The sequence below is a fragment of the Hermetia illucens genome, chromosome 6 (assembly GCF_905115235.1).
Source record: "Hermetia illucens chromosome 6, iHerIll2.2.curated.20191125, whole genome shotgun sequence".
Lineage (NCBI taxonomy): Eukaryota > Metazoa > Arthropoda > Insecta > Diptera > Stratiomyidae > Hermetia > Hermetia illucens.
Genome location: NC_051854.1, coordinates 96,052,668 through 96,077,065, shown reverse-complemented (window position 1 = coordinate 96,077,065; position 24,398 = coordinate 96,052,668). Strand labels below are relative to the sequence as shown.

At 47.0% G+C, this 24,398-nt stretch overlaps 1 long non-coding RNA gene across 2 annotated transcripts in view; it reads left to right on the top strand.

Annotated features, from left to right (window-relative positions):
• The window catches only part of LOC119658726, a 53,104-nt gene extending 33,561 nt beyond the window's left edge, over nt 1-19,543 (top strand). The window contains exons 2-3 of one of the 2 annotated variants that reach the window (XR_005250279.1): nt 18,982-19,111; nt 19,203-19,543. This is a non-coding gene — a long non-coding RNA (uncharacterized LOC119658726). Of the gene's footprint in view, nt 1-18,981; nt 19,171-19,202 lie in introns of those variants that run through there. The other variant, XR_005250280.1, reaches the window with a different exon arrangement.
• The last annotated feature ends 4,855 nt before the right edge of the window (nt 19,544-24,398 follow it).

Genomic DNA, 24,398 nt, shown 5'->3' with positions numbered 1-24,398 from the left:
TCCTTGCGAGAGCCATACTCGTGGTGGATGCTTTTTTGCAAGTATGCTCTATGTGCTGCTTAAAATTGAGTTTCCCGACTATCACCACCCCCAAGTATTTGATGGCCGGCTTGGAAGTGATGATACGATTCCCGATTCTAATGCAGGCGTAATTTCTTTTGCGGCGCTTAGTGATGAGGACCGCTTCCGTCTTTTCATCCGCGAGTGCCAGTCCAGTACTCTCTATATAATAATCGTTGGCGCAACAATCCATGTTGGATCAGGGCTTTGAAGTGTGTTAGAGCACTTCATTCAAGACCGTAACGGTACACCACAGTAGACTGTAGGAGGCATTGTGGTCAGCATTGCGCTCGCCCGAGATTATTACCCTGATTTGACTCAGGTACTCATTCACAGCTGAGTCGACTGGTATCCGACGTCAAATCACGATACAAATTCCACTGCCACCAGTGAGATTTGAACCGCGACCTTCCATACGACAGCCTTGCGCTCTAACCATTCAGCTATCCGGACACACTCTACTCTCTACTACTCTCTAGCCAAGCCTTAATAACACTGATTGCTTCGCTTGAGTACAACTCAGCACCCTCGAGATGCTTTGCGACCACAACCAGTGCTATATCATCGGTGTAACCCACCACAGTGGCCTCCTCCGGAACCGGAAGGTTAAGCACATCATTATACATGATGTTCCACAATAGTGGGCTCAGTACAGAGCCCTGTGGAACACCCGTGGAGACAACGTACTCCTTGGGTCCATCATCGGTATTATACCACAATGTTAGCTCATGCAAATAGCTATCTATGATATAATAGCGGCGAGGTAGGTGGGAACACCAATCGACGCCAGAGACTTTCGTATAAAGTTCCAATTGGCCGAGTTGAATGCATTCCTCACATCCAGGGTGACCACCACACAATATTTGCTGGTACAACGTCTTCCATGAATTGCATTTTCGGCCAAGCCAGTAACCATTCTGATGGCAGAAATGATTGATCTGGCTTTACGGAACCCATACTGCCTATCTGAAAGACCCCCTTGGCTCTCGACGACTGGGAGTAGTCTATTATAAATAGCCCGCTCGAACATTTTCTCCATAGTGTCTAGAAGACATATGGGTCTATAGGATACCCTCGGACATGCACGTTTCGAACAGCTCCGCAAACATATCCGGTCTTCATTTGAGGGCAAGTTTGAGGGCCTTATTCGGTATGCCGTCCAGACCCGAGGCTTTGCTGTAGCCTATTCGACTGCAGATCTCCAGCAGCTCGTCTCTGGTGACTGATGGAATCGGCGCCACATTCAGGGGACGCTGGAAAGTGTTAGTACCCCGCTCTTGGATTATTTTCAACAAGAGCGTAGGACATGTGAGGCAATTGGCCTCTGAATCGCCTTGTCATAATTTTATAGGCGCTACCCCACGGATTTATGTCAGCTTCCAAACAGAGCTCCTTACTCCGCTGGATGGCGAGCTTGAGGTTCTTGCGAGCTTGCCTATAGGCATGCTCATTTTGCCCTTGATCGATCCTATCTATTGCCTATTACCTATTGTCTGTCAGTTTTTTTCTCTGTTGGAACGTAGAAAGGTTCAAACCCTCCGCCAAAGCTCTTCCTTTCTCAGCATATAGTCGACCGTCCTCCAAGTTGTGTAAGAGGCTAGCCTATGTGTGGAAAATTTGGGGCAGTTGGAAACATCCTGCCTAATCACCTTGCATATCGGACAATATGGGGCTTCAATCCGTTTGGGAATTGGGTTAGGTCGTAGATAACTTGTCCATGCCGCCGTTTAGTTCACTCTGAGACATCTGGGGCAATCTTGTGTGTCCAGTGTCCTTTACTCAAATTGTTTCACCTCTTCGACCACTCCAGTAAAGTTTCAGTCGGTGGTAATTGCCAGCGATAGCTATAGGGCCCGTCAATTCCATATATTGGGTTATAAAGGTTTTCACCTTCGTTCACCAAAGTGTCGAAGGGGACCAAGCCTGCTAGCATGTGCTATATATTGTTTGGTCTGATGGTGTACAATAGGAGTTATCTGGTTTGTCGGATCCGAGGAATCGATTTTTTTGGTTTCAATTGTATCTAGATATAGTGTTGAATATTTGGGCCAAGTAATTGTTTGATATCCCGTTGAGTCGATATCGGGGTGGTGAATATTTTGACATTCAGCTCTTATCATAATTTTGTTAATTTTTGTTTTGGCTAATTTCTGGGCAATATATGGCTGTCAAAATGGGGTTTAATACATCCACTACGCCGAAAGGTGCTTCAGCTTCGTCTCCCACACTCGTTTTCAACTATTTTGCGCCATGTTTTTCTGGAGAAGATTCCTCGAAATAAGTACACACTTTGGCTTCCCCCCCACCCCTTTCACCGGTCTGCACCATGCCCTAGATCAAAACTTAGAGATAAGTCAATACAGTACTAATCAAAACGTATCCTTGGATACCTCTCGGGGCTATATTTAGAGAAAAGTGAGTGACATAAATGCACGTGCAGTTTAAAGGGGGGCTCCCCATACATGTTTGGTCTTTATCCAATTTTATTTGTTTTAATTAAATTAATGCACGGAAAGCAAATAATCTAATTTCGGTATAATCCGCAAGGAAATAATATTTTAGTATTTAAGAAACAGCAAAGAGATAAAACTTAATTCACGATTTTACTTTATGTATTTTTGAAACAGCAAAAGAGATATTTGAAATTCACGATCGCGCTGAAGTGTTCCGTGCCGCGGTTGGATCAGAAGAGACCGACTTATTTCCATGCGGTCCTTACTGTCCCAACCAACGGCATTTTTTTTACCGCTGGCTCTCCACTCCCCCGGTGCGTTCTGAAAACGCGTGAGTGGAGAGTTTCCGCGTTCAGCGCCATCTACCCGTCCGCATCCGCAACATCCGAAATAAATTTCGAATGCTGCAGATCCTGCCGCACCACATCACTCCGCCCCCAGACGAAACCTAGGGGTTTCGGCGACGGATCCCCGAACTTCGTTCGCCGTTACTCCACAAAGCGGACACGACGTTGCTTCGGGGCGCACACGGGTTTCAGCCTGGACAAAGAGACCGCCTTTTTGTGACCACCGATCTCGAGCTGGAAGAAATGTTCTCCCCGCTCGAGAACGCGGTACGGGCCCTCATATGGAGGCTGCAGCGGCTTCCGGACGGCATCCGTCCTGATCAGCACGTGCGTGCATGTGTCCAGTTCCTTGGGCGAACAAGCAGGTATGGACGAGTGTCGAGTGGGTGGTGGCGCTTTGATGCGTCGGAGATTGTCCCTCAGCAGACGCACCAACCCCGACTCCGTGAGACCCGATCTCTTGTCGAAGACCGGATCGCTTGGGAGTCTTGGGTTCTCCCCGTAAACCAGCTCCGCGGGGCTGGCAGCAAATTCCTCTCGGCGGGTTGTACGAAGGCCGAGAAGGACGAGAGGCAAGACTTGAGTCCAGGACGGGTCGTCGCGTGCCATAATGGCGGCTTTCAGCGTCCGGTGCCAACGTTCTAGCATCCCATTGGACTGCGGGTGGTATGCAGTAGTCCGCTGGCGTTTAAAACCCAGGAGTTTGCCTAACTCGGAGAAAAGGGTGGACTCAAATTGCATTCCCTGGTCAGTGATGATCACTGCAGGGACGCCAAAGCGAGGTATCCACTCTCGGCAGAGGGCTTCGGCACAAGATTGCGCCGTAATGTCCTTCAGAGGTATTGCCTCAGGCCACCGCGTGAACCTGTCGATGATTGTGAGGCAATACTTGTAACCGTGCGAGTCTCGCAAAGGCCCTATTATGTCGAGGTGTATGGTGTGGAAACGCTTGGTAGTGCGGGGGAATGAGCCCACTTCTTTCCTTACATGCCTGGAGACTTTACACTTCTGGCATGCGATGCACTCTCTGGCCCAGGAATTGATATCCTTGTTCATGGAGGGCCAGAAGTATTTTCCGGTGACTAACCGGTTTGTTGTCCTGATGCCGGGATGCGCCAAGTCGTGAACTGCGTGGAACACTTCCTTGCGAAATGTGGCCGGAATGTATGACCGAGGTCCCTTTTCCGAGTCTTCGCAGCAGAGCGAGAGGTTTGAGCCGAAGATGGGCAACTCCCGAAATTTGTATTTGGGGTTGGACTTGAGGCTCTGAAGTGCTGCGTCATCCTCTTGCGCCTTGGCAATAGCCGAGAAATCGAGTGAGGCGGGGATGTTGACTTCGGAGACACGAGACAAAGCGTCAGCAACAATGTTGTCCTTCCCGGACACGTGCTGGAAGTCTGACGTGAACTGGCTTATGAAGCTCAGGTGTCGAAGCTGACGAGAGGACGCTTTGTCGGGCTTCTGTTTCAAAGCGAACGTGAGAGGCTTATGGTCCGTGAACACTGTGAACGGCCTGCCTTCTAGGGAGAAACGGAAGTATTTGATGGACAGGTATGCGGCGAGCAGTTCGCGATCGTAGGTGCTGTAGTTCCGTTGAGCGGGATTCAACTGCTTCGAGAAGAAGCTCAACGGCTGCCAAACTTGGTCCACCTTTTGGTGAAGGGCAGCACCTACTGCGATGTCAGAGGCATCAACAAAAACGGCTAGGGGTGCATCTTGATGAGGAAATGCCAAAAGTGTAGCATCAGCCAGTTGCTGTCTGGATTTATTGAACGCGCAGACAGCCTCTTCAGACCACACAATCTCTCGCGTGTCTTTTGTTTTGGGGCCAGACAAGTACGCGTTCAAAACGGACTGGTGATGGGCGGCCTTGGGCAGGAAACGACGGTAAAAGTTTAGCATGCCCAAGAACCTCCTCAACTCCCTCACTGTTTTTGGACGCGGGAAGCTTGTGATTGCTTGCACCTTGTCTGGGTCGGGCTGTATTCCTTCAGAGGAAATGGAGTGGCCGAGGAATCTCACCTGTTTTTGAAGGAATTTGCACTTCTCAACGTTTAAGACTAAACCGGCCTCAAGGAGACGTTGAAAAATGCACTCGAGATGGGCTAAGTGCTCAGACTCAGTAGAAGAAGCGACCAAAACATCATCCAAATAGACGAAACAGAAATTGAGGTTTCGCAGGACTGAGTGAATGAACCTTTGAAAGGTTTGCGCCGCATTGCACAATCCGAAAGTCATTCGGGTGAACTCGAAGAGTCCAAAGGGTGTGCATATTGCCGTCTTTGGAATGTCTTCAGGAGCTACTGGGATTTGGTGGTATGCCTTGGCTAAGTCCAAGGTCGAAAAGATGCGGCAATTCGCGAGGTGGTGCGCAAAGTCGTGGATGAGTGGAATTGGATATCGGTCAGGAACAGTCTGTGCGTTTAGCCTTCTGTAATCCCCACAGGGACGCCATTCGCCATTTGGCTTAGGAACCATATGTAAAGGGGAAGACCAACAGCTGTTTGAGGGCCTGCAGATACCCTGTTGAACAAGTTGTTCAAATTCTTTCCGCGCGATAGCCAGTTTCTGGGGTGGTAGAGGACGCACCTTTGAGAAAATCGGGGAACCAGTAGTATTTATGTGGTGCTGCACATTGTGCTTTACTGGTTTCGAGAGACTACATTCGGTAGTTATCTGGCTGAACTTTTGGAGGAGTGTCCGAACACGAGAGTCGGAGATGTCTTCCAAAAGAACGGAAAGGTTATTGTCAGCGTGAGATACCATTTGGCCCGACGAATTTAGTTTGGTTGTGGGGTCTATAAGGGACTTATGTTGCAAGTCCACCAGCAACCCATAGTGACACAAGAAGTCTGCGCCTAATATGGGGAAGCTGACATCCGCCAGGATGAAACGCCACGGAAACGTCCTACGCAAGCCAAGACTCACGTCCACTTGCCTGTACCCGTATGTATTGATGCGGGAGGAATTTGCTGCCGCCAGTTTGAGGGGTTGTGGATATAGTCGATGATGCTGGGGTACGGGAAGAACCGAAACCTCCGCACCCGTATCGACGAGGTAGTTGCGCCTGCTGAGGGGGTCGAAAATAGTTAGGCGACGTGGCGCTGCGCTCTGGGTGGCCGTCGCCAAGACCCCCCGCGGACCTAGTTTTTTGTGGTAGGCGCGAATTTGCAAGGTAGCGTACATCTTGTCGCTTTATCTCCGAAGTTACGATGATACCAGCAAATACCCTGGTCCGCAGGCTGTCTTGACGACCTGCTACCCGAACGCCCTTTTCGTGTGGCAGACCGTGAGCGAGCTCGCGGCCTGGCACTCGAACGCTGAGCGTCCAACGTCGCCCGCATCTCGGCCACGCTGGCAGTTAAGGCCGCGATCTCGCGCCGTAAGTCGCCGACCTCATCCGACGGTGGTTGAACGGCCGCTATGATTGGGCGAACGTACACCTCCTGTACTTGATCGGCCGTTGCTGCCAGTTCCTCCAAGGAACCGGAGACGCAGGCTAGGATCGCCTGGGTGCCCTCCGGGAGCCGACGCAGCCAGAGCGACTTGATCAGGTCGTCGCCGATCTTGCTCCCACCCAATTGCCTCATTTCACGAAGCAATTGGCTGGGAGTTCGATCGCCCAACGTTAAACCCGCCAGCAAGTGGTCTAATTTTGCCGACTCGCTTGCCGACAGGCGCCTGATCAACTCGCTCTTGAGCTGAGCATACGATGCCGACTTCACTACGTCGGACACCAGAAGTATGGACTCTTCGTCCAGACCGACCACCGCGTAGTTGAAACGGGTCGCGTCCGATGTGATGCCGGACATTTGGAACTGTGCTTCCAAATGCACGAACCACAGCTCGGGGTTTCGACGCCAAAACGGAGGAACGCGTACGGCGAGGGCGGTCACTTGTGGATCCGATGGGCCTGCCGCGTCTTTATTTTCAAACGACATTTTTCCTACCGAGAAGTACGAGATTGTGATGCAGACGCGGTGAGTTTATACTGAAACGCGGTGAAATTTACACAGACACGGCAGGCCGTACCCACAAATGCACGCACGAACCGAGAAAAACGACGACCGATTTCCCGTTTGGTCCTATCACAAACCATGGGTTTTCTTCCACTTCGCTTGATTTTGGCATAATTTTCAGAGTCGTCCAGATAGTTTCTAATCGTATTCCGATGGCGATTAACTCTTGCAGCAATTTCCCCAATTTTCATACCAGATTCATGAAGACCAATTACGATCCCACGCTCATTTTCCGTCAGAGTAGTTCCACGTACATCTGCGCGTTGACTTTATGCGAAATAAAGCAAATTGGTGACCCCGATATAAGAAAAAAGAAAAAGTAACAAATTATCCGCCATCGCCGCAATTGGTGAAGTTCTATTGACGACAAAATTCGTCCGAGCAACACGGCAGAAATAGAACTTTCAAACGCCTTTCACACGCCGGACCAGCCATCATTGCCACGACCTTCCGACAATCTTTGCAGGAAATACTATACGCGCTTCAGAAGTGTTCCCAAGGTGTGTGCGGATTAATGGCGTAAAAATCTGACGACGTTCGTCAACAAAAAGAAAGTGTCGACGAGATCTCCATATTGCATTCCTGTAAACGCCAGACATTTCTTGGTAATCGCTTTGAATTGTGGCTGTGTCGCTCGCAGCTGTTCCGAGTCCGTGCCCAGCTCGCGCCGCTCTTTCTGCATTTTCTTTTCATCTTGGACAACGGCTTGACCGATTACATATTACAAGGAACCCGGGTGCAGCCGCAGCTCTCGTACTCGGCATAGTGTCAGGGGTTGTATTTTTCTTTTGCGCCGCCCCGTCGACGACGCCCTCGGGCAGCCCGCTGCCGTCAGCCAGAGCTCGACGTGTCGTCCGTGTTGTATGCACCAGCGACTCCGCAGAAAATTACATTGTTCCGAGCAGTGCGACGAGAATCCGAGTGTGTTGTTCAGTGGCACTCCGCCGGGAATCATCCACAGGAACTACACTTTTGGAAGCCGCCGAAGTATCCAGAGCAACAGAATTCTACATCAGCAGCAGTCGTGACATCTCTAACAACCTGACCGCCAACACTTTCATCATCATCATCATCGTCTTCCTCGTCTTCTTCAGACATAGCCACCATCGTTGCCACCGCAGACGTCGTAGCCGCTGCAGACGCCGTAGCCACCGCCACCACAGCGGACAATTAAGTCATTTGCTAAATTAAGTGATTTCGTGCATACATTGTTACAACAAATTAATTTAAATATTATAAATATAAAAAAAAAAAAAAGGGAAAATCAATAAAATTAAAGCCGCTGCAAGAGACGGCGTTGAGGTGTTTCGAATCGCGGGTTCTCTGTTTTCCCGGTGTTTTTGGTCTGCGCTGGAGAGCGTCCGCTTCGGTCGTCGTTTTTCTCGGTTCGTGCGTGCATTTGTGGGTACGGCCTGCCGTGTCTGTGTAAATTTCACCGCGTTTCAGTATAAACTCACCGCGTCTGCATCACAATCTCGTACTTCTCGGTAGGAAAAATGTCGTTTGAAAATAAAGACGCGGCAGGCCCATCGGATCCACAAGTGACCGCCCTCGCCGTACGCGTTCCTCCGTTTTGGCGTCGAAACCCCGAGCTGTGGTTCGTGCATTTGGAAGCACAGTTCCAAATGTCCGGCATCACATCGGACGCGACCCGTTTCAACTACGCGGTGGTCGGTCTGGACGAAGAGTCCATACTTCTGGTGTCCGACGTAGTGAAGTCGGCATCGTATGCTCAGCTCAAGAGCGAGTTGATCAGGCGCCTGTCGGCAAGCGAGTCGGCAAAATTAGACCACTTGCTGGCGGGTTTAACGTTGGGCGATCGAACTCCCAGCCAATTGCTTCGTGAAATGAGGCAATTGGGTGGGAGCAAGATCGGCGACGACCTGATCAAGTCGCTCTGGCTGCGTCGGCTCCCGGAGGGCACCCAGGCGATCCTAGCCTGCGTCTCCGGTTCCTTGGAGGAACTGGCAGCAACGGCCGATCAAGTACAGGAGGTGTACGTTCGCCCAATCATAGCGGCCGTTCAACCACCGTCGGATGAGGTCGGCGACTTACGGCGCGAGATCGCGGCCTTAACTGCCAGCGTGGCCGAGATGCGGGCGACGTTGGACGCTCAGCGTTCGAGTGCCAGGCCGCGAGCTCGCTCACGGTCTGCCACACGAAAAGGGCGTTCGGGTAGCAGGTCGTCAAGACAGCCTGCGGACCAGGGTATTTGCTGGTATCATCGTAACTTCGGAGATAAAGCGACAAGATGTACGCTACCTTGCAAATTCGCGCCTACCACAAAAAACTAGGTCCGCGGGGGGTCTTGGCGACGGCCACCCAGAGCGCAGCGCCACGTCGCCTAACTATTTTCGACCCCCTCAGCAGGCGCAACTACCTCGTCGATACGGGTGCGGAGGTTTCGGTTCTTCCCGTACCCCAGCATCATCGACTATATCCACAACCCCTCAAACTGGCGGCAGCAAATTCCTCCCGCATCAATACATACGGGTACAGGCAAGTGGACGTGAGTCTTGGCTTGCGTAGGACGTTTCCGTGGCGTTTCATCCTGGCGGATGTCAGCTTCCCCATATTAGGCGCAGACTTCTTGTGTCACTATGGGTTGCTGGTGGACTTGCAACATAAGTCCCTTATAGACCCCACAACCAAACTAAATTCGTCGGGCCAAATGGTATCTCACGCTGACAATAACCTTTCCGTTCTTTTGGAAGACATCTCCGACTCTCGTGTTCGGACACTCCTCCAAAAGTTCAGCCAGATAACTACCGAATGTAGTCTCTCGAAACCAGTAAAGCACAATGTGCAGCACCACATAAATACTACTGGTTCCCCGATTTTCTCAAAGGTGCGTCCTCTACCACCCCAGAAACTGGCTATCGCGCGGAAAGAATTTGAACAACTTGTTCAACAGGGTATCTGCAGGCCCTCAAACAGCTGTTGGTCTTCCCCTTTACATATGGTTCCTAAGCCAAATGGCGAATGGCGTCCCTGTGGGGATTACAGAAGGCTAAACGCACAGACTGTTCCTGACCGATATCCAATTCCACTCATCCACGACTTTGCGCACCACCTCGCGAATTGCCGCATCTTTTCGACCTTGGACTTAGCCAAGGCATACCACCAAATCCCAGTAGCTCCTGAAGACATTCCAAAGACGGCAATATGCACACCCTTTGGACTCTTCGAGTTCACCCGAATGACTTTCGGATTGTGCAATGCGGCGCAAACCTTTCAAAGGTTCATTCACTCAGTCCTGCGAAACCTCAATTTCTGTTTCGTCTATTTGGATGATGTTTTGGTCGCTTCTTCTACTGAGTCTGAGCACTTAGCCCATCTCGAGTGCATTTTTCAACGTCTCCTTGAGGCCGGTTTAGTCTTAAACGTTGAGAAGTGCAAATTCCTTCAAAAACAGGTGAGATTCCTCGGCCACTCCATTTCCTCTGAAGGAATACAGCCCGACCCAGACAAGGTGCAAGCAATCACAAGCTTCCCGCGTCCAAAAACAGTGAGGGAGTTGAGGAGGTTCTTGGGCATGCTAAACTTTTACCGTCGTTTCCTGCCCAAGGCCGCCCATCACCAGTCCGTTTTGAACGCGTACTTGTCTGGCCCCAAAACAAAAGACACGCGAGAGATTGTGTGGTCTGAAGAGGCTGTCTGCGCGTTCAATAAATCCAGACAGCAACTGGCTGATGCTACACTTTTGGCATTTCCTCATCAAGATGCACCCCTAGCCGTTTTTGTTGATGCCTCTGACATCGCAGTAGGTGCTGCCCTTCACCAAAAGGTGGACCAAGTTTGGCAGCCGTTGAGCTTCTTCTCGAAGCAGTTGAATCCCGCTCAACGGAACTACAGCACCTACGATCGCGAACTGCTCGCCGCATACCTGTCCATCAAATACTTCCGTTTCTCCCTAGAAGGCAGGCCGTTCACAGTGTTCACGGACCATAAGCCTCTCACGTTCGCTTTGAAACAGAAGCCCGACAAAGCGTCCTCTCGTCAGCTTCGACACCTGAGCTTCATAAGCCAGTTCACGTCAGACATCCAGCACGTGTCCGGGAAGGACAACATTGTTGCTGACGCTTTGTCTCGTGTCTCCGAAGTCAACATCCCCGCCTCACTCGATTTCTCGGCTATTGCCAAGGCGCAAGAGGATGACGCAGCACTTCAGAGCCTCAAGTCCAACCCCAAATACAAATTTCGGGAGTTGCCCATCTTCGGCTCAAACCTCTCGCTCTGCTGCGAAGACTCGGAAAAGGGACCTCGGCCATACATTCCGGCCACATTTCGCAAGGAAGTGTTCCACGCAGTTCACGACTTGGCGCATCCCGGCATCAGGACAACAAACCGGTTAGTCACCGGAAAATACTTCTGGCCCTCCATGAACAAGGATATCAATTCCTGGGCCAGAGAGTGCATCGCATGCCAGAAGTGTAAAGTCTCCAGGCATGTAAGGAAAGAAGTGGGCTCATTCCCCCGCACTACCAAGCGTTTCCACACCATACACCTCGACATAATAGGGCCTTTGCGAGACTCGCACGGTTACAAGTATTGCCTCACAATCATCGACAGGTTCACGCGGTGGCCTGAGGCAATACCTCTGAAGGACATTACGGCGCAATCTTGTGCCGAAGCCCTCTGCCGAGAGTGGATACCTCGCTTTGGCGTCCCTGCAGTGATCATCACTGACCAGGGAATGCAATTTGAGTCCACCCTTTTCTCCGAGTTAGGCAAACTCCTGGGTTTTAAACGCCAGCGGACTACTGCATACCACCCGCAGTCCAATGGGATGCTAGAACGTTGGCACCGGACGCTGAAAGCCGCCATTATGGCACGCGACGACCCGTCCTGGACTCAAGTCTTGCCTCTCGTCCTTCTCGGCCTTCGTACAACCCGCCGAGAGGAATTTGCTGCCAGCCCCGCGGAGCTGGTTTACGGGGAGAACCCAAGACTCCCAAGCGATCCGGTCTTCGACAAGAGATCGGGTCTCACGGAGTCGGGGTTGGTGCGTCTGCTGAGGGACAATCTCCGACGCATCAAAGCGCCACCACCCACTCGACACTCGTCCATACCTGCTTGTTCGCCCAAGGAACTGGACACATGCACGCACGTGCTGATCAGGACGGATGCCGTCCGGAAGCCGCTGCAGCCTCCATATGAGGGCCCGTACTGCGTTCTCGAGCGGGGAGAACATTTCTTCCAGCTCGAGATCGGTGGTCACAAAAAGGCGGTCTCTTTGTCCAGGCTGAAACCCGTGTGCGCCCCGAAGCAACGTCGTGTCCGCTTTGTGGAGTAACGGCGAACGAAGTTCGGGGATCCGTCGCCGAAACCCCTAGGTTTCGTCCGCATCCGCAACATCCGAAATAAATTTCGAATGCTGCAGATCCTGCCGCACCACACATGTAAAGGGGGAATGTAAACATTTTTTTCATCGAATACAGTCATGTGGGGTATCAAATGAAAGGTCTAAAATAGTACATTCCGACTTTGATATTTGTTGTGACGTGAATTGCAAAGTGCGCGAGTTAGGAGTAAAAAAGTATACACTTAAAGCGAGACAGGACTCATTTTCAAAAACTACCCAACTATCCGAAAAAAAATTCGGTGGTGCGCTTAGCTGAAATCTAGGTTTACCAACTTTTAGAAATGGACTTTTCTTGAGCATCCATCCATGCATGCATGATAAGGGTTCTTTTACATTTTAGCGGCACATCATTTCCTACTCTCCCTTTCCCTTTTCTCTGCATCGACCTATCCGTACCCCTTGGTGGGCCAACAGTTCGAGCTACTTCTACGGATCCGTGCGTCAAGTTTGTACCGGCTTTCTGGTTTTGGGTTGAAATCTGTTTGGATGGAAGCTGCAGCGAGCGGGTTCGATCATTTGAAAGGAAATTGCAGCCAGATGTGCAGGATCCCAACGTTCGTATACCCTTAATTCTACAATTCATCCTGTTTTTCGGATCTCAACACTTCGTACACTAAAACCTAAACGCATCCTGTTTCATCCTTATCAAACCACAATAATGTTGGTGGGTTTTACGGGTCGTAGGTCTCTAGTTTTGACTGTTAGCCTGCCGGGTCACACTTGACAAACAAAAATCAACAACACAACAACAAAAAGCTGGAATCTATAGTGACCACCGGGCGCAAGGTGAAGAAAAGAGGAAACTTAAAAGGTAGAACACCTATACTAATCCCGCGGAACATAAAGTATTCTTCTTTTCTAAAAGGGCCAGTAAGCCCGCAACGGTGAAGCTAGAGAAGTGAGAAGAGGTGGTTCAGTAGGTCAGGGTCTCACTTTCCAGTTTTCGATGTTTCCACTTTCTTAGACAAAACATATTCAGACAAGCAGGTACAACAGTAATTTAACACATGATAAAAAATTCCCAGGAGTTGATACGCCAAAGCTGACAGGTTTCCGTTTCGGTACCTGCAAACCATATTAACACTTTATTAAAGGATAATGTGTTGAGCTTAGATTTTTGCCCCAGGGTTTCCATATCTCTTTTTTTAACCCAATATCAAAAATATTAAAAATATGAAAAATAGCACGACTTTCCTCGGCACGATTTAAATTGAATTCTCGCCAAGTGAGAAACGATTACTGTTTCTTAAAAGACCCAGGGAATTTTTATTCAAACTTCGATTACAAAATATTAATTCGAAATTATTAAGTCGCTAGGGGGTAGATATTATTATTTCTACGCCGGCAACTGAAGAACTTGACTTAACGTTGACTTATTTACTATGCAACCCCATTTAATCCTAGCGAACAAAGTGAATACGCTTCACCCACGTGATAATCAATTAAATCGATGTTCACCTGAGCATAATTTTTCCGATTGTATTTGGGTCCGACCCATTTTGATGCAACACTAAATTTTCACATAAACGATGGTAAGCCAACATTTCTGCCGGTCTCAATGATATTCTATCAGAAAAGTATCGAATTACGACTAGACGGTCATTATCTTAACATGACTCCAGTAAGGATCGTCTCGTTAGCGTATCGAATAATACGCATGAGTTGAAGCGGCCGCAAAAAAACTCTACTTCCTAAAAGACTACTAGAATCGCTCGGAACTCACCAAAACAACGTACATCTTATTTCGTTATTTTGTACATGTAACGCAGCAGTCAAGAATGAACGCAAACGATAATCGAATCTTCATCCTGGTTCCTAGTGATTTTTCCCCAAATCGATTTCGATCAGATCAAAAGGATTCTGTGAACTGTGTTTTACTGTTCACGCGTGATTTTAAGATATTCAGCAAATTATCATGGGTGTTTGTGAATGTAAAACACAAATCGGAATTGTATCACATGATTGCGGGCGGTTTTCAGTGAACTACAAATTATATTTGAAATTTGACTGTTTTCTGGTGCCGTGCCTAATGAGGGAAATTGATTTACGGCAATAAAAATCATGTCGGATGTATATTTTGTATTTGAGAATATCAAGTTCTACATAGTATAGTAAGTGATATTTCTAAGTGTGTGGGCGAAGAAGTTTTTTACGAGATAACTTAGATAAATGACATAAATTGCAAGAAAGAATCTTCTATAAAGATCATTAAGCTCGTTGTGATTTCATCATATGCCATATGCCAAGAGTCAGTCTCAGGGATTGTAGGTTTTTATCTGTAGAATTATTAACATTTTCACCAATATAATATCGTTGTTACGGACGGAACTCTCTAAACTTGAGGTAGCTCTTTGGAAAAGTACATCCCCATGCTGAGTGTAAAGAAAATACTAAAAGCAAAAAACTGCTGACAAGTCCATACTCGGAAAACCCTGTCTTTAGGTAAAATTATTAAAAGGAAAAGTTTTCAGATCAACTATAGATTTTATTTAAGAATTGCAGACACGTGTTTCGGACAGAACATGTATCCTTTTTCAGTGCTTGTTTTTGTAGTAGTTTATTTCATTAAACTCTATAGCCTTATATATCATAATGTCTTGAACCAATTAGTATTTAATTAATTTTGTCTGAAATTGTAACACTCCCTTAATTACTTACCCTAATTACCTGGAGTGAGCTAGATGAACAGCTGCTCATATCGGTGTTCAACAACCTGGCGTTACTCTGCTTAAATATTACAAGACTTTCTGCGGTGTCTAGTTTGTGGACTTTATGCATTTGTTTTATAATATCTACGTTATCACAGGAAAAGATATGGCCGCTATCTAATATGTCATTTGTGACTGAAGACTTGACATGCCGTAGTTAGTTTTTTTGGCGCTAGTTCTGCTTCTTTGGTATGTTCCTCGAATAGTATTTTTACCAGCCGCTTAGTCTGCCCTAAATATGTATATACTGGTGCAAATGTTTGGAGATTCCCTCTGCATTCATAGACATTCGCGCAAAATTTTCGCCGAACGCTCCCTATCTTTGTAACGTCTGCTGCGGTATCAACATGCTGTTTCAAAATCATTTCAATTCTGCTCCCTCAAGCTGCTGCTTCATCGAGCACCAGGGTAGCCTCAGCTCTTTAAACGCTGCTGTCTGGCTCTGCTTATATCCTGCCGGCATCTGCGGCCAACAATACTGGCACCATACTTAAGCCGCCCCGGTCGACTCTATCTGCCACTGTGTATATAAAAGATTGTATCAGCTCGTCGACGTTCGCTAGCCAACTCAAAAATCGTCCTCCATCGGAGGGACATGTTCCCTACTCAGCATCAGCTGCGCTACGCACTTCTGACGATTGTCCTACAGTCGCTGTATTAGCACCACCACACGCTTCCTCCTATGCATCATCGACGCCCGCCACCGTTGAACCGCATGACCTTCCGACCTCATGTCACCCCAATTGAACGTCGCTTCGCGCCGAAACAGTTGTTAGTGTCAAGGCTAGCGTACTCCACCACGTCCTATATCAGAAGCCTGGCCTATATCAGAATCAAAGCCAACTCAACTTTGTGACCTCTCTCATGTGTGAAGCTGACGAAGGATGGGTCTCCTGACTGAGCGACTGAGCTTCCTTCAAGATAACGTATCCCCACAACTTCGATGCTATCATCCAATCTTCCTTTTGGCCAAAAGGGGTTTTCGTCAAGCCTTATCATAGGACTAAGCTTCGTGAAAATTTCCGGCCCGCCCGCCTGGCTCGCCGAACTTAAATGATTCCGACTACTTCACACTTTTTTATCAAAATGTAAGGGGTCTAAAAACCAAGCTGTCGAATTTCAAAACGGTCTGCCTTAGCATTCCAACATCATGTCATCTGCCTTTCTGAAACTTGGCTGGATGACAGGATTTTAGATTCCGAACTCCTCTGCCTTTCGTTGTGACAGAGACTGCGCTGCACTTGGCAAAACAACCGGCGGCGGGCTATAATAGCCTCCTCCGCCCCTTATGATTCTGTCACCATACGTGTCATTCCGCCAAACGTATGCCCTTTTATCATATCGTTTGTATATTTTCCCTGCCTCAGCCCGCATTTTCTGTACGAGGATTTCTTCGACAGATTATCAGAGGTCTTAATCGTTTTTTTCCGGATAGCTGAGTGGTTAGAGTACAAGGCTGTCGTACGGAAGGTCGCGGTTCAAATCTCGCTGGTGACAGAAGGATTTGTATCGTGATTTGACGTCGGATACCAGTCGACTCAGCTGTGAATGAGTACCTGATTCAAATCAGGGTAATAATCTCGGGCGAGGGCAATGCTGACCACATTGTCTCCTACAGTCTGCTGTAGTGTACCGTTACGGTCTTGGATGAAGTGCTCTAACACACTTCGAGGCCCTGATCCAATATGGATTGTTGTGCCAACGATTATTATTATTAATCGTTTTGTTTCCCTCACTTCCTTTCATCCTCTGTGGCGATTTTTATCTGCCCATGCTCTCCAGGCCCATTACTCCTGGCCCTCCCTTCCTCCCTAATAACTCCACCCCCCTCCCCTTATTCTAACCACTTTTATGCACACCTGTGGCGCCTTCCAGTTTAAACTCTCTAGAAACCACTTAGATCGCACTCTTGACCTTATCCTTTCTAACCTGCCTGTGCGTTGCCTTTCCCAATCCCCTCATCCCCCGTCTGACGTTGCCCCTGACGCCGACAAAATTGGCGATCGTACGTTTGGCGAGAATTACCCTCCTCCCATTTCCCTCCCCTCCTCCTGTCCCAAATGCTGGAAAGATGTGTCAGCGACTGGTTGTCCCCCCACTTTGGCCACCACATAGTGAAAGAGCAACACGGCTTTGTTAAGCGTAGGTTCACTGCCTCCAACTTGCTTGACTTTATCAACTTTGTCACCAAATATCTGAATTTACGGCAAGAACATACCATCTATATTGACTTCACCAAAGCCTTCGACAGTGTAAATCACAAGATACTTCTTTCCAAACTCTCGTCTCTAAGTGTTCCTGTACCACTTGTTTTATGGCTTGCCTCTTACCTTTCCAACCGATCCTGCGCGTCTCTTTTGACGGCTGCGCTTCCCGCTTCTTCTTTCCCTCCTCTCGCGCCCCACAGGGATCTATTCTGGGCCCTTTGTTATTTTTATTTTTTATTAAGGACCTTCCTACCGTCCTTATTTGCCCCTGTTTGCTCTATGTGGATAATCTCAAGGTGTTTTCCACTATATCGTCGCCTATGGACTGTATTTCCCTTCAATCTAACCAATCTTCCGTCTTACGGAATTGAATACATTTCTGACATCAAGCATTAAGGGGGCTTTACACGCAACGATAACTCGTAACAATTCATTGAACGATTTATCGCTCCAACAAATCGAAAGAGTAGAGCACTGTTTACACGCTACACTAAATTGTAACGATTTCTTGTCAAATGTCACCCTACATCGACCCCCCAGTCTTTATAAAAGCTTTAACCATGGAGGAAGTAGTGTTGCTGTCGCTGTACATCGGTTGTTTGGTGAGAAAGGTGAAGAATCGTTACGATTCCCAGAAATTGATGCCGGCCGGCATCAACCATCCACTCCAACTCCAATCCCAATAAATCGCTACAATCTCCCGTTTACACACAACGATAAATTGTAACAATCTGATCGTTACGATAAATTGCTACAATGTATCGTTGCGTGTAAAGCCCCCTTTATGAGAAGCACTATCCGTCGAAATCGGCGGCTGTGTGCCTTGGCTCGATGAACCGCATCCGTGATCTTCATAACAGCATCCACTGTGTATGTCCCTGTTCTGATTCCAAACTGACTTGGGGATAAGTCCCCGCAGCGCGGAGCACTTCAGCGAGTCTACTCCTGATGAGTTTCTCAAGCACTTTCCCGGCCGTGTTAAGCATACACAGAGGTCGGTATGCAGACAGGAACTGATCAGCGCGAGTCTGTCCACCTTAGAATAGTTAGAACTTAAAAAGGCTAGGGAGAATTAGATTCTTCTTGAATGGCATTTTAATATGTCACTCGAATTTCAATTATTCTCGTTAATTATGACGTCAGCATCTTATTTGGATGGCTTAGGATGCTGTTAATTAGCACGAAATTGATAAATTTGAACTTCTATAATTTTGACACTAATGGGTGGTACACCTAGGATGAGCTTAAGGGGAGTTTTTTAGTTAATTTCTAAAAGTTGATAATATACTATTAGTAAATTTATTTGAGCAGATATCAGAATAGGACATATTTTGAGGCCTAGATTTCATGCAGGCGCACCACCCTGATTTTTTTCGGATTTTTAGGTTGGGTAGTTTCCGAAAATGAGTCCTGTCTCACTTCAAGTGCGCACATTTTGACTCCTTACTCACGCACTTTGCAATTTATGCCAAAACTAATGTCAGTTTCGGAAAGTACAAATCGAGACCTTTCATTTGATACCCTACACAACTATGTATGGAGAGCCCCCCTTTAAACTCCACCTAAATTTATGCCACTCGCTGTATGCGTGGGATTTCATAGTTCCCATCCATCCACCAAATTTCATTTGAATCGGTTTAGCCGTTTTGGAGAAAAATGCGTGTGACAGACAGACAGACATTGAATCGATTTTAATAAGGTTTTGTTTTACACAAAACCTTAAAAATGTGTGTTTTAGGCTAACTGCAAAATTTGCAATTCATCTTACTGACCTGCATCCAATAGTTTAGAAGATAACCAGAAATTTTCATGTTCTTTACAGGCACTACACCATTAAAGCCAAGTTTCATTACACAAGTTTGGGGAACATTTAAACTACGGGGCGCTCTGGCACTTTGGTTCGATACTTGCCTCCCCAGAATCAAATCTAAAAGTTCCACGTATCTTCTTCGGTATGAAATAGATTCTATTTTGGAATATTTTTGGAATAAATATAATAATATTGGATAAAAAAATATTTATTTGAGCATATTTCATTTTCAGGTGAACTTAGAATTGATTCTAACTGAAATTAGTCCTATCAACCAAGGTCGAAACGTGACAGTAGTCCGATTAATGCAGAACTGGTTCACCACCATTAAGGCGAAGTACAGTTGCTCCGTGTGATGAAAGTGAATTTGATTTCGATCTCCCCATGTACATTCACCGCCAGTATGAATGATTCTGAGCAATCCTTTCGAGCGAGGTTGAACTTGATTTCGAATTACTTATATTGGTATATACTATTTAGGATTTAAAAAAAAAACAGGAAAAGGTTTCTGAGCAAACGGCAACCTACAAGCGAGGGTTTAACTCCTGATGCGAAAGTGCTTCGCAGGTCTTTCAACTTTTTTCACGTATATATATATATACTGATGGCTGCATTTCTCGGACTTGTCCAACACCTCTACTCCATTGCCTGCAAATTTTATTGCTTGGATACTTGCTCCACTGCGATCACTTGGTGATTTGTGGACACCAGGTATTTAACCCGTCGTAGATGTAAACGTCGCAGGGCTTGGTACGAACACTGGTCCTGCTCTTTGATAAATGAGGTCGCAGTAGTTTTGGCAGTTTTTATTCTCCTTGACTACTTAAAAATCCATACACTTACGGTCGTTCCATTTTCGACCAGCAACGGAAAGGCTTACACCTTGCCATCCAATTAAGTTTGTCTACTTCAATCACTAAAATTCGGAAAACACTCGACTTTTAGATACTTTCATTTAAAGACTGACATTGTCCAGCTGCATGCTATGTTAATATGTAGATACTTTTGAGCAACAATGAAAACTTCAATTAATTAATTAAAATATCATCGATCAAAATACCTCGTTCGGGCTACAAGCGTTACATATAGTCTCATCGGTGACATAACCATCATCACCATTAAATCTTCTGCGATCAGTAGGTGTTGCATAACATATGGGAAATGTACTTTCGGTAGTGTAGGTCAGTTAGAAGTTTTATAGCGTCGCGAATAATGCTTTGAGTCAGACTTTGTGTGTTCATAAGAGATTAGAGAATATTTGAAATTTCCTCGTCATTATCACTTTGGCGTAAAACGGTATCAGATATAAGTGAATAAATATCAGGCCTGTGCGTAGAGTGGGATTTTGTGGATTCAAACCACCCGTCATTCAGATATAGTCGGGGAGCTGGCTGTATGCATTTCTTTTGTGCAAATTACATGAAGGGGATTTCGTATATCAGTAGCTCTACCCGAGATGTAAAGGAAGCCACCATTTATTTAAGTTAATTTTGCCCGCATTATGAACCCAAGAAAACTGAACATGTGAGAATCAACTCGCAGGGCGTTGTTCGAAATTTTATGATGGAGGAAAATCATTGCACATGTTCACTGATGTGGGGTCATCTGGTTGCGAGCGTGTGGCATTGCATAACTATTTATGACTTATGCTGAAATACACACAATTAAGCCATCTAAGCGCCATCGACACACTAAGTATATTTTAGCTAGCTCGTCCCTACCCCACGGATACACAACGACATTCCGTGCCCTTGGTTTGCTCCTGTATTTCATCTTCTTGGAGCAGCTTTATGTCAAAAAACCTTTTCGCTCGAATACATTACAATGTCAATAATTACTTTTTTAAACGTAATTCTAAGGTGTGCACTATTGAAAAAAGGAGGCAGCCTTTAGTTTTACCAGCCGCAAAAGGATGCCACTTTCAACCAAAGTTCTCTTCAATGGTTATTCATCCTACTTTAGCGAATCTCAATGGAATGCACCTAATATATCGATAATTTTTAAGGTTTTGTGTGAAACATAATAGTCCGTGCAATTCATCGGCTAAAAAATCATAAGTTGCCAGGAGCCGATGGAATTACAGCCGAATTGGTTAAATATGGAGGCGACCAGTTACACCAAGTGGTTCATCAACTTGTGCTCAAGGTATGGGACAGCGAATCAATGCCTGACGATTGGCAACGAGGCATTATCTGTCCCATACATAAAAAGGGAGATATCACACAGTGAAGCAATTATAGAGGTATCACGTTGCTGAGTACCATCTATAAGATATTCTCCACTATCTTGCTAGGCCGGATAGCCCCATACGCCCAGAACATCATTGGCCCATACCAAAGAGGCTTCACTGTAGGCAAATCAGCAACAGATCAGATTTTCTCTCTGCGGCAAGCGATGGAAAAACTGTTGGAATATGGACAACAGTTGCACCATCTGTTCATCGACTTTAAAGCCGCCTATGATAGCATAGCCAGGGTAAAACTGTACACGGCCATGAGAGAATTCGGTAACCCGACGAAATTAATAAGACTGACTAGGCTGACCCTGACCAATGTGCGAGGCCAGATAAAAGCAGCAGGATCACTCTCAAGACCATTCGACATCAACAACGGTCTACGACAAGGGGATGCGCTATCATGCGTCCTCTTTAACCTGGCCCTCGAGAAAGTGATTCGTGATGCTGAGATAAATGCAAGAGGTACGATCCTCTTCAAGTCCACCCGACTGCTGGCCTATGCTGACGATATCGACATCATGGGAAGAACCACCCGAGACGTACAAACTGCCTTCATCCAGATCGAGCAGGCGGGAATCGGCGCGAGATCTTGGGCTGCACATCAATGAAGGCAAGACAAAATATATGATGGCAACGTCAGCACCGAAGACGAATCAACCAACAACATCAAACCGATCCCACCCGGAAAGTCTATAAGGGCAATATCTATGGTAGAAAAAGAAGACGAGGCAAACCCTGCCTAAGATGGAGCGATGGCGTAGGTCAGGACGCCAGACAGCTTTTAGGGATATCGAATTGGTGGACCTTGGCGCAAAACCGGGATGTCTGGAGCTCCTTATTAAGGCAGGCCTAGACCGGATGCCGGTTGTTGCGCCGTTGATGATGATGATAATAATAATAATAATCGTTGGCGAAACAATCCATATTGAATCAAGGCCTTGAAGTATGTTAGAGCACTTAATTTTAAGACCGTAACGGTACACTACAGTACATCGTAGGAGGCAATGTGGTCAGCATTGCGCTCGCCTGAGATTATTATCCTGATTTGACTCAGGTCCTCATTCACAGCTGAGTCAACTAGTGTCCGACATCCAGTTACGATAACAAATGCTTCTGCCACCAGTGAGATTTGAACCGCGAACTTCTGCTTGGTGTGAAACATAACCTTATTAAAATCGATTCAATATCAGTTTGTCTGTCTGTCACACCAAAGTTGCTCAGAAACGACTAGAGTTACCGTTTAAAATTTTCGCCGAATATAACCATGCGTGATATCAAATGTGTCAATTAGCAATTTCCCAAGCATAAATTAGTTTTGCTATTGGTTGGAAAGGGCGGAGCGCAGAGGTCCGGGAGGGTTAATTACTCAGAAACCATCCAACCGAAAAATCTTGAGAAAATTATGGTGGTCCATGCACATAGTATTCTACTCATGTATTTTATACATATGTAAGAAATGCATACAGAACTCCGCCATGCTATTAACATAGTATGCTGGTCTCAAGCCCAGGTAAAGGAGGAGGGTTTGAGGCAACGTACTCTGTATTATCCTCAGTAAAACAAAAATAAAATGCTGAGATCAGGGAAAGAGATAAATAGAGTATAGTTGGAGTTATTCTACTATGCTAAATCCTACCTGATCTCTCTTGGTGACAGGCCCCGCGACAGGTCGACCAAGAAAATGCATACAATGTCGTTACAAACATGATGATCGGATTGAGTCACAAGCCTCGGAGAAATGCTATGGCGTCCACCTCAGTCGACGCGGCAGGACGGGCCCCGGTCCTGTCGAGAAATGGGCAAGGGTTCTTGACGCATGGACGGCGTCAGGACGTAAGCAAGTTAGTCCGCACACAACGAACAAATACGTGTCTGCACGCTAAATGTTGGTACCCTAACTGGAAAGACGGAGGAACTCGCAAGAGCCCTTCGGAAAAGGTGCATTGACATCTGCGCTCTGCAAGAAACCCGATGGTCTGGTTCCAAAAGCTGCGACATTGAACGCGAACGCGGTAAAAATGGCTACAAACTTCTCTATTTTGGTAACCCACACACTCAATATGGTGTTGGCATTGCCATCTCAGAGGGTTTCCGTGATGCCATTAAAGAAGTCGAACGATTTGATGATCGGTTGATGAAGCTCACCATTATATCAGCTGATCGCACTATTCACTTCTTCACCGCGTATGCACCACAAACAGGTTGACCTGATGCCGAGAAAGATGCCTTCTGGCAACTTCTCGATGAAAAGACTTGTCACGTGCCTGCTGACGATTACATAATCATTGCCGGCGACCTTAATGGCCATGTGGGTGAAAAGGCAGACGGTAACAGGTGCCATGGGGGAAAGGGGTTCGGAGCGCGCAATGAAGGTGGCGAGCGTATAATCGATTTTGCGGACACCCATGACCTTGTACTTATGAATACATGGTTCATCAAACGATTGTCTCACCTTCCCACATTTTATAGTGGGAACAATAAAACGCAAATCGACTATATTCTCATAAGACGCCAACATTTTACCACTGTCACTGATTGCAAAGTCGTTCCCTATGAGACCATCGCACCTCAACATCGGCCGTTGATTGCCGTCCTGCGAATTAAGCCACCGATAAAACAGCGTGAGGAACACACTGGCCCGCCGCGCATTAAATGGTGGCGATTTGGTAAGGAGAAAGAAGAAACGGTCTCACTCATACGATTGCCAACCATTACGAATGTGGAAGAATCATGGAACCAAATGAAAGACACGATCCACAAAGCGGCCTCTGCAACCCTCGGGGTCACCAAGCCGGGTAAGCGGTACATTAACCGAAATACTTGGCTTTGGAATGATGATGTTGAAATGAAGGTCCGTGAAAAGAAACGCCTCTACCACAAATTTCTCGACGATAAAACGCCTGCTAATTGGCAAATTTATAAGAATGCCAACCGGGAAGCAAAGAAAGCGGTCGCTGTCACCTGAGCGAACCATTTCGAAAATCTTTACGATAAACTGGACACTCGGGATGGCGAGAGAGATCTGTATCGACTTGCTAAAAGCCGTGATGAACGCACACAGGATATCGAACACTTCTGTTGTGTTAATGACAAGAACGGTACTTTGCTTACCAACCGTCGAGCCGCAACGGATAAATGGCGAGAATACTTCGAGCAGATTTCAACTGAAGAATTTGCTCATCCTCCACTTCCA